A 12,134-nucleotide genomic window follows, 5' to 3' on the forward strand; every position below is an offset into this window, starting at 1 on the left:
TCTAGGCTTATCCTATCCCACATGGGTGGAAGGATAAAACCATGGAAGATATCCAAGGCTATAAATGGGGCTTTAGTGATTCATTCTTCCTTGCTCATTCTTGGTTTGAAATTTTAGCATATTCTTCCTCCCATTCTTGTAGATTAATTCTCTTAGAATTTTTCCCCTCCTAGTTATTTTTGATTATACTCATTTGGGTTCATTGGTGTGAACTAGGAGAGGGATTTTGGTTTGGGTGTAATTTATCCAAACAAGGTGGCACACACGAGAGCTCAAGCGTAAAGGTCTTTGGCTGCAAGAGAGGGATGTGATTCTTCTTTTATATTTATGTTTTCCTTGGGTGTATGTAATTAGTATGAAGCCATAGATCCATAGGTTACATGTATACTTAGGTATATCATAGATTCATTTTTCCGCTACCTAGTTTAAAGTGTATTTGATGCATAGAAACTCTACAAGTTTAACCATCAAGCTATTTGTAAATTCACGAACTACACCATGAAACATATAAATATACATACCATTTAAAAAAATACATCTCAAAGCCACCCACTAAACGTAAAATTAAACTAGAAAAGATGAACACAACAACAAAATTGTGAATTCTCTTAGGCATTTCATCAAGCACCTGTAAAGAATCATAAAACATAAGTTGATACCTTTTTATCATTAACTATAGAGCAAGTTTAACCATAAATATATCCATAACTTCACGAACAACACCATGAAACATGTAAATATCCACATCAATTAAAGAAAATACATCCTAAAGACACCCACTAAACGAAAAATTGAACTGGGAACAACTAGATAAATTGTGAACTCTCTTAAGCTTTTCATCTAACACTTGTAAGACATCATCAAATATAAGTTGATAAGCCCTTTATCATTTAATTTTTGGTACTAAATCTTCTTACATACATATATAATGCATATAAGGATACTAATTTAACAGAACTAACATAAAACTTATGATTCTTTTCTAGAATCAAGTGTTTAGTCAAGAAGTTGTAACAACAACTAAAATACTCATTTTTTGTGGAATCAATCAATTCAGTTTTTTATAGAATTAATTAATTCATTTAGATCTGTTTAACTATTTTTTCTTAGACCAATTCTAGTAATTAGAGGTGTGAATTGTAGTTGAAAAATGATTTTTTTTAACCTAAAAATAGAAAAACAATGTACATATCAATGTCATTTTCTAATTTTTTACAATCAACAGTTCCATCGAATCGTATTGAATACCAATTTGAGTTAACTTGTTTAAAAAAACATAAAAAGATCGTCAATTAAATATGCAATTAAGAAAATCGATTTCTATAGAAAAAAACCCATATCATATTTTAGTAATTAAACTTCTTAATACAATTAATCTACAAAAAAAAACATTATGGTTAATGGAAACTAACCTTGTTGTATTAGAAACTACATATTATAAGAAGAACTAAAGTAGAAAGTTGATCATTGTAGATCTGATGCACGCTTCTATTGTATGCGACAAATAAGATGTTAATATCAATACTTGTTCAGGTCATTATTAGCCCACGGTTTTATACATTTTTTTGCTCAGCCCATTCAATTCATGTTCAAGCTAGGCTTTGACTGTGGGTAACACGGGTGAGCGCTTAGGGCCTATAGTTTTAAGGGGCCCAAAACTTTTAGGCTATGTAATATATACATATATGTGAAAAAATAATTTTAGTTGATATTTCTTAAGGGCCCACACTCCATATCAGCCCAACAATAAAGCAAGGTGGACTATCAACAACAAAGAATGTAAATGCATGGATTCCTGACCAACTCGACAACAGAACGGTAACTAGGTGTACTTGTCGTGGGGCGATTAAATCGTTGTGTGCCACTTAGTGTAACTTTGACTAATTTAGGCTTACTATGCTTCCTTTGGATGTACTAACGACTTAGTAAGCAAGAGACTAAGGCTTCTGAGTTTGTACAAACGAAAGAGAACTTGTATTCTAAGGTCTCGAGAGAATATAAAGCAACTTTTGATCATTTTGGATCAAATGAGCTTCTCCCCTATTTATACTTGTTCTCCCCCCTCTAGGGAAATTTCTAGATATTACTACATTAATCTTACATTCATGACTAATCTAGATTATGATACCAAGCACATGTATTTACAAGTCTTCATGAATTGTGCTAGATTGTTCTTCGATGTCATAGAGAAATCTAGGATGTTCCAGGGCCTATTGGTCCATACTTGTAAGTTCTTGCACTTTCTCAAGTACTCTGGAAGATTCTAGAATCTCGAGCGTGGCACCCTCCCCCACCTAAGTCATTGATGTCCTCGTCAAGTCTTAGTTATCTACTCCTCGATTTTGCTTCGTAACTGCCCCATATCTAGTTCACGTTCCCAACTAGACTCACTATCAGGTAGCCCCTTCCATCGAACATAATATTGTCTAATTAGGCAAGTCTTATTTGTAAACCATTATATCTATTAAGATCTTTTGCACCTCCCTGTCATAGGAGACTACATTTTCTACTGGTGCTCGAAGTGATTCCCTTCTCAAGGGGTCTTCTTCATCATGATTATAAGGTTTGAGGAGACTTACATAAAATATTGGGTGAATGTTTAAATGGGATGACAATTCTAGCTTCTATGATCGGGTCCCGACCTTTTCAAGAACATTGTAAGGCCCCTCGTATTAAGCTCTTGTGTACCTATCGGGTAGATTTGAACATCCTTTGTGGAAGCTTTACCATCACATCGTCTCCTACTATGAACTCTCCGTAAGGTCTTCCGCCACTACTATAACTTCGTCGATATCTTAGACATTCCTCCTCTTGAGCTCGTTATAAGCCCAAGATTTTAGTCCATCTTGGAAGTAAAATAACCTGTCTTTCTTTTGTAAATCAGACAACTCAAGCATCAAGGCTGTAAATTCTGACACGTAATCTTTAATAAACCCGACATGCTTCAATCCTTGAAGTTTCTACATGGATATGTCTTCAGCATTATGGGGGAAAAATTGTTTCTTGATTTGTATCTTAAACTCATCCCACGTGTCTATGACATATAGAATCACACCTCTAAACCGGATAGCAGAAATGTACGGGGGTGGAACGATGATCACAGTATCACAATAATTGTATACATTGAAACACAAGTACATAAACAACCATCATATCATATGATTATATCAGTTACATGACCCAAATGTTCCTTAGTATCAAAATACATTACAAGGTTTGCGTATTATCAAATAAAGTAGTTCTCGTAATGATATTTGGTGTCTTGTCTTCAAAAGTAGCTCCACTAATCTGAGCTTAATTGTTTCCAGAGATTACATGTTGTTTTAAAAGTCAACATAAAGTTAGTGAGTTCATAAGAGTTCAGTTGTAGAAAAATCCAATATTTTTCCTTAGATGAAAATCATATCTCCGTATTGTAAAAAGTTTTGTATTTGTACACCTTCAGCGTAAAAAAAGAATATATGTGTGTAGTATGTTTCCAAAAGAAAACATTTATAAATTAAAAGTATCCATAACTTCTAAGCTTATAAAAAGAAGTGTGACTTGTCATGTGATTTTTATTATCCAAAAATCAAGTGTATAAGTAAATAACCATACTTATAAATGTGGTGTATAAGTAAATAACCATACTTATAAATGTTGTGTACATGTAAATAACCATACTTATAAATGTAGTGTATAAGTAAATAACCATACTTATAAATGTAGTGTTTTGTTCCCAAAAAATCCAATATTTCCTTTAAAATAAGTTGTAGTCTTAAAATCCCTAAGACCAAAAATGTATAAGTATTTCTATACTTAAAGTAGTATTACATAGCTTTATTCTTATATAAAACCATTTGAATGCATGTTACCCCGTAAACTAAATGTATCATTGATTTCCCAAGTGAGTTATTACAACCATGCTAAAACCAAAGTTGGCCTGCTGCGACGTTCTTCAGGCGTCGGGATGTTAAACATTTGTCACCCCAGACCTGCCGGTCTAGCTGTAGCTAGCAGCTTAGGTGTTGGATTGTCAGTCCCATATAGATCTATACACAAGTATCATACTCTCTTACCGAGATTCTGGTAAGAGATTCCGGAAAGAGAGTGTATAATAATAGCTACGGTGAAGACTTTGTCTCACATAATTGTTTCAACAAGTTTACGTTTTGTGAAATGAAAACCCATGTATGTGTAAATATCACTTTTCCGTAGAATTAATATAGTGTATAATAGTATTACCCAATGGATAATGGTATTATCCAAGGGCTAATGGTTTTAACCAATGTGTAAACACAAAGTTTTAATCTTTCAAAACTATACTTTTGGTAAAAATGTTAGTTTGTGTTTATCCAATGTATAATAATATTATCCAATGGATAAAGATATTATCCATCATACGATACTAGAAACTTGTGCATATAAAGGAACCAGGCATGTGTGCTTTCTTTGAAAATAAGTATATATGCATATATTTTCATAAATAGAACATAAACATGTATGAGATAGCATTACCCAAAGTTTGTCAAGGGTATATTTGATCTAGGACCTTTGTGTAAAATTATTGTCCAAAATGTATTTTGTTTGCATGGCATGTAACCTCCCCCGAAAGTGTAAAATGAGTGAAAACTAGTAGAAAGGGGGAGGGGGTATGAACTCACCTTTTGTGCTTTCCCTAGAAGATGGCAGGAAATGGTGAGAAAGATGAGGTATAATTTGAGCTTTGGAAGACAACACCTCTTTGAACTTCAAGATTCTTGCCTAAGGTTTTTGATTCAAGATTATGAGTAAAATAACCAAAAGATGATGATGGATGGGTGATAGAACTCGAAAATATGGAAGAAACACTTACCAAAAGACTTGCAAAAAGACTTGGAAACAACTTGGAACTCTTGGAAGAACTTAGAAAGAGTTTTTGAAAGTTTGAAGATGGAGAGGGGGTGGGAGAAAGAGCTTTAAACCGAAATTTATAAGGGAGGGAAGAGGGACATGGTGGCTTGCATGGGGAAGGGAAGAGGTAAGGTGTTGTGAATATTTAATTTAGGGTAAGCTTTCTAGCTTATTTTAATCAAGTAGAATATTATATATTAAAATATTCAAGCATGGTTTTCTTGATTTCTTTAATATATAAATATCATGATTATGTTGGAGGTTAGGATATGGTGGGGAAAAAGGGAACATCATTTGTCTTATTATAGTTTTTATAAAAATTTAGCCTTTTTTATAAAGATTGTCATTTTTATAATAAGTGTGGTGAGATTTGAGAAATTGGTAAGGTTTAATAACTAATAAAAATATTTTTATTTCATATTATTAACAATAATATTAACGCCTTTTGATTATATTGTTTTTTTCTCCAATACGTTGTATAAAATGTAAGCGTTAAACGTAATAACTTTTGTTTTCTTGATGTATAATCTTTTTCTGGTATTTAACTGGAGTATCAAGCTAAATACTAGATTATACAATGTTTGAAACATGTTTATGGCTTTGTGAACATGTGAACCTCGTGTCATGAATATTACCCAATTCTTGGTAATATTTGTGTGTTTTATCGAATTACTACATTATCGTAGTTTATTGATCGCAATAAAAACGTTTATTCGATAATGGATTCAAAATAGCATACATAGCATTATAATATGCAATAATACATTAGGGATGTTACGAAAATCACATTTCGCCTTTTTGACCTAATATAGCACAATTTACTTTTGTTGACCCTTTTTGACTTTTGTTGACCAAAATTTGATGTATTTCACATATAGGCCTTTCTTAATGTCACCATGCTTTCACCTACATAATAGTGTTGCGTTTTCACTCAACTGTAGAACGGCCGTGTCTATTTTGGACTTGTCCTCTTTTACTCCGATAGCATTGAAATAACATTCTAGGGACCAGAAAAATTATTCGAGTAGTTTAGGATCTTGATTACCTCCATATTTCAAGGGTTTAGGTTCCTCTGTGTGTGGCATCGTCTTCGTAACAACTCCTCCGGCTATCACTGCTTTGCATATATTTACTTCGTCTTTTAGAGCGCATATCTTCTCACAAAACTCGTTTAGCAAAGTATTGATTAACACAAGGACTTTTTCCTTGATGAAACCGATGGACTCCTTCATTCTATCACTTGTGTCACTTATATCTCCTACAAACTGATCGACAGTATCCTTCAACTCAAGGATCTCGCCGATGTTAATCTCCACCCTTGTAAGCTTGTCTTCTAAGCTTGCCAAGGCATCTACCGGTTAGTCCCTCTTCTTGTACTTCCTTCCATTCTCCTCGACGAGAGGGGGGAAATGTTGTAAACTTCGCTTCCTCCTTCCATAACTATGATATCTTGCTTGTAGAACTTGGCTCTCACACCATGTGTCATGGGACGATTCAATCACCGTGTGCCACTTAGTGTAACTTTGACTAAGTCAGGCTTACTATGCTTCCTTGGGATGTACTAACAACTTAGTAAGCAAGAGATTAAGGCTTTTAAGTTTCTACAAATAAAAGAGAACTTGTATTATAAGAGTTCGAGAGAATATAAAGCAACTTTTGATCGTTTTGGTGCAAATAAGCTCCTCCCATATTTATACTTGTTCTTCCCCCTCTAGGGAAATTTCTAGATATTACTACATTAATCTTACATTCATAATTAATCTAGACTATGCTACCAAGATACATGTATTTACAAGTCTTCATGCAATGTGCGAGATCGTTCTTCGATGTCCTAGAGAAAATAAGGACATTCCAGGGTCTATTGGGTCGTACATGTAAGTTCTTGCGCTTTCTCAAGTACTCCGGAAGAGTCTAGAATCTCGACCGTGACATATTGGAACCAAATCGACATCATGATGGAATGTGAACCAAATCAAGATCTTGATTTCGTGAATCGACATCATGCCTCAAATCGTGAATCGACATCAAAACACGCTAGTTATCAGGTATTAATGCACCATCAAATTACCCAAGTTATTAGTAATTACTAATTCTTTCATACCCTCCTTTATTCTTCTGAGTTATCGTGAGTTCGCATCAGATTACCCATTTTTCTGCTTCTGAGATTTCAAAAGTGGCATTAGGTTACATAATTTTGGTTCTTATATGTAGAATCTTGATCAAGTATCTAACGACAACAATTTTGCAGAGTATAATGTTTATGTTTCTCACTCCTTGGTTATTAATTTCTGATTTTCCACTCTCCTTTATCAGCTCATAATTCGAATTTTGATGTGTATGTAATTATCCTCATTATTTGTATTTCTACTCTCGAGTTCTCAATATCTAGTTTGCAAAATATAAGTTTCCCGTTCTCTTTTTTTCTATGTATGTAATTTTTATCAGATTTCTTATTCTCATTATTTTAGATTTTAGACTCCATTATGATTATTATTTGTAATTGTATATCAGATTTATTGACTATATTTTGATTTCTATTTGTAATTTTTATATCAGATTTTAGACTACATTCTTTTAGACTCAAAGTATCAAATTTAACGTAATAAGTTTGAAATCAGAACTTTCAGACGTCTGTCTGTATATTCACAGGTTTAACAATTTTAATGTTTTAAATTGACTTTTTCTTGTTGAATTTGCAGCTCTACAAAACCAAGATAGAAATCAAAATTTGGTTGTATCAAAACTAGTCTAATTTATTTATTAACAATCATACAATCTTTTTGAAAAAGAAGCAGAAGAAAAAGAACAAATAAAATTTTGGAGTTTGTAAATGACTTTAGCTAATAATATATTAGTAGTTTTGGTTGAAATTTTAGAGTTTGTTAAAATTTTGATTATTACCTAAATGTTTGTTTGCAGATAATATCTTATTAACTATTCTTGTTAGTGTTGTATCTATTAAGATAAGTTTTTTCAAAGCTAAAGTTATTGAAGACATACCTAAAGTCATCAATATAACAAGAAATATTTATAATATCATTAATAATTTTTGTAAATGGTAGGTCTATTTTTTAATACAATTATATTTATGACTTTGGGGGTCCTTTTTTTCAATCTTGCCAGCACCTCAAAATATGTTTGGATAGGTCCCGATAATATTTTGACCTAAATACCCTTAATGAACACGATTGGATGAGAATTGTCCTTGTAGTCCTCACTGAAATTCGAATCCTAATTGGATCCTATAACATTCATAAAATTCTAAAAAAATTTAAACTTTTAAAACATACTAAAAAATCATCATCATTTACAAATTGTTTTCAAAATAAGTTCAACATCAAAGAAATCCCAAAATCATGAAATAAAACATGAGGAGGTGCATGATCACGCATTCGCCTTCCTACGATCCTCTGAAGTACCTGAAACATAATTCAAAACTGTAATCCGAAAGCTTAGTGAGTTCCCCCAAAATACTGATGCATAAAAAATAGCATAAATATAATAACAGCATGCAATGGGTCCACAACTAACAGACTGGATTACCACTGAGCCCATAGCATAAGTCTGGCTTGCCCCATAAGCCCACAACTTATGTATGTCTTGCTTCCCGGCCTGATCAGTCCTCGGACTGAATACCACTAAGTCCTCAGTACGAGTCTGGCATGCCCTTCCCAGCCCTCCGCTCGTATCTGGAATGCTCACGAGCCCTCAGTATAAGTCTGGCATGCCTTCCCCGGCCCTCAGCTCATATCTGGTATGTGCTAGGGTTTGTTGGCTACAACATGGAGCAGTACAACCTCAACCCAACCCACATCATATGTCGACATATAACAGGTAATATCATATACAGATAAACAGACATTATCTTAGGTAGTCTTACCGATCTACCAAACTAGCATGCATATATATTCCATACTCAACATATCAACAATATCAGGTTATCAAACCAATGAGTCGGCCTTGGTGCCTTCGACCCTAAAGTACAGTGAGGAAGACTCACCTTGTAATGTCAAACCAAACTGAAAACCTCTGAATGTTGTCTCACGAAGAATCCCAAACTATCACTACAAAATAAACATCCAATTAACAATTGGTTTACCATTCTTCACTAAAGATTCATACTTAGGGTATATGTCCACTTTATCCTTTCCCCAATTGGGCCAAGGCCTAATTACCCTTAATGAACACGATTGGATGAGAATTGTCCTTGTAGTCCTCACTGAAATTCGAATCCTAATTGGATCCTATAAAATTCATAAAATTCTAAAAAAATTTAAACTTTTAAAACATACTCAAAAATCATCATCGTTTACAAATTGTTTTCAAAATAAGTTCAACATCAAAGAAATCCCAAAATCATGAAATAAAACATGAGGAGGTGCATGATCACGCATTCGCCTTCCTACGATCCTCTGAAGTACCTGAAACATAATTCAAAACTGTAATCCAAAAGCTTAGTGAGTTCCCCCAAAATACTGATGCATAAAAAATAGCATAAATATAATAACAACATGCAATGGGTCCACAACTAACAGACTGGATTACCACTGAGCCCATAGCATAAGTCTGGCTTGCCCCATAGGCCCACAACTTATGTATGTCTTGCTTCCCGGCCTGATCAGTCCTCGGACTGAATACCACTAAGTCCTCAGTACGAGTCTGGCATGCCCTTCCCAGCCCTCCGCTCGTATCTGGAATGCTCACGAGCCCTCAGTATAAGTCTGGCATGCCTTCCCCGGCCCTCAGCTCATATCTGGTATGTGCTAGGGTTTGTTGGCTACAACATGGAGCAGTACAACCTCAACCCAACCCACATCATATGTCGACATATAACAGGTAATATCATATACAGATAAACAGACAGTATCTTAGGTAGTCTTACCGATCTACCAAACTAGCATGCATATATATTCCATACTCAACATATCAACAATATCAGGTTATCAAAATAATGAGTCGGCCTTGGTGCCTTCGACCCTAAAGTACAGTGAGGAAGACTCACCTTGTAGTGTCAAACCAAACTGAAAACCTCTGAATGTTGTCTCACGAAGAATCCCAAACTATCACTACAAAATAAACATCCAATTAACAATTGGTTTACCATTCTTCACTAAAGATTCATACTTAGGGTATATGTCCACTTTATCCTTTCCCCAATTGGGCCAAGGCCTAATGTCCAATTTTGATTTAAAGGCCTAATTTACTTCAAGGCCCATAATTGGCCCAATTTTCCATATTGGGCCTAATCCCTTACTAGGCCTTATCCTAAGGTCCAATTGTCCCAAAACATTCATACTCAGAGAGTCCAATGAGGGCCCAAGCCATACAAGCCCAAAAGGTGGCCCAAAACTTGAAGCCCAAACTCAAAAGCCTACGCTAGGTGTACACCGAAGGTACGCAGGGCATACACAAACCTCACATTGACCACCATCGGGGTGGTTGACCAAGTATGTGGGGTGTACTCTCACAAATCCAAAAGTCTATTAAGTGCTTAATGGCTTAAGCACTTACGCCCATATTATAGATCCATGGTCCAAATGCAACCTAGAGTCATAAAGTCTCCAACTTTATGACTTTAAATGTCCATAAGTTCTTAATACAAGGTCTTAACCCATTAAGACGCTTTTTCCAAATGCATGAAACACTTCTGGCCATTGGGATCTCATTTTTATGACTAAAGACCCTTCCTAGGCTCTAGAAGGACAACTCAAACCATCCAAAATCGAACATGCACAAAAATAGGACTTTTAGGGACAAAAGAACATCATAAAGCTACCATGTTGAGATCCAAGCAAACAAAACACAAAGGTAGCAACTTTATACCTTTTGGAGCTTCCAAATGAGATGATGATCCAAGATCTACGTGCTTTCCTTACTTCCTTGACTCCTTAGTGCACTTCCTTCTCCTTTAAGAACACAACACCATGTCGCCGACCTGAAACTCCAACTCAGATCGGCGTCGGTCGGTATAGCTTTTTCTACCGACTCTAAGCAGTCTGCAATCTCTACCTGATATGTTGGATCATCTCTGTAGTTTGAAGGACCACCTCAGTTCGCCCCATAACCATGTGACCAACCTTGACCCAACAGACTGGCATTCCAAACATATGGTTGAGGGCCTGGGGTATTCCAACCCGATGGTTGACTAGACCCATAGTATGTTGTTTATGATTAGATGTGTATGGATGTGGGTATGGGTATTTTGGGGGAACTCAATAAGCTCTCGAACTTACAATTTCACTTTATTGTTTCAGGTACATTAGGCGATCGCGGCAAGGTGAAAGCGTGATCGTACAACTCCTCATGTTTTGTCTATGTTTTCTTGGAAAAACTCTGATATTATACATTTTGAAAACAAAGTTGTAATGATTTTTAATGGTTTGAAATGTTTTTAAAAGTTTAAATTAGTTTGAATTTTTGGGTGTTACAAGTTGGTATCAGAGCCTTGGTTTGAGTGAATTGGAGGAACATTCGTGTGAATCCAGTCTTAAATCAAAGAAAGGTTTTCAAAATGATTTCTAAAATGGTTTTCAAAATAAGTAAAGGAGGATGCAGGGTGTACGATCAGCCGGAGCCAATAAGTAGAACCCAAAATACCATACAATTATTTGATTATGTGATATGTTAGAACAACATGCTAGTACTAGGCTAGGGATCTTTAGGAATTGCATGATAGAATTGCCTGATTACATGATGCCTGCTAGGCTAGGGTTTCCTTTATATGAGATTGACATCATTACTGTAGTTGCTTAGTATATGCACCACAGTTATACATAATTAAGATTTTATAGCCTTAGAATGTTTGATTTGGCCTTATGTTCTGTTCTTTTTTTTATTGGGAGCTTAGGGTAGGATTGGATATTTGAAAGTCTAGAGGGTCCAGCATTATGTATGGCTAGCATACACTAGTGCTGCAGGGTTGGTGGAAGTCTCATGGATGGGGGGGGGGGGGTGTGAGGTCGGGAGGCCAGTTATGAGATATTTAGCATTCCTCTAGGAGTGAGGATTGAGCGCTCACTATGATTATGTATTTTGTTAGGGCGTTGTGATGATACTTGAGACAAATATGGGTAGGTGTGGAAGGTAGTATAGGCATGTACTACTGAAAGCACAGGACCCATACGCATAGCAAGGAAGTCACAACCCCTAGGACTTAGTCGGGAGTTGGTTCCTAGTTCTCTGTGTGGATTATTTTATGTCTCGTGTTATGTTTTAAAATGGTGATGACCAGACGCTTGGTGACTGGATCCGGTTCGGGATCA

The sequence above is a fragment of the Lactuca serriola genome, chromosome 3, assembly GCF_051521515.1.
Source record: "Lactuca serriola cultivar US96UC23 chromosome 3, Lser_US96UC23_V15, whole genome shotgun sequence".
Classification (NCBI taxonomy): Eukaryota; Viridiplantae; Streptophyta; class Magnoliopsida; order Asterales; family Asteraceae; genus Lactuca; species Lactuca serriola.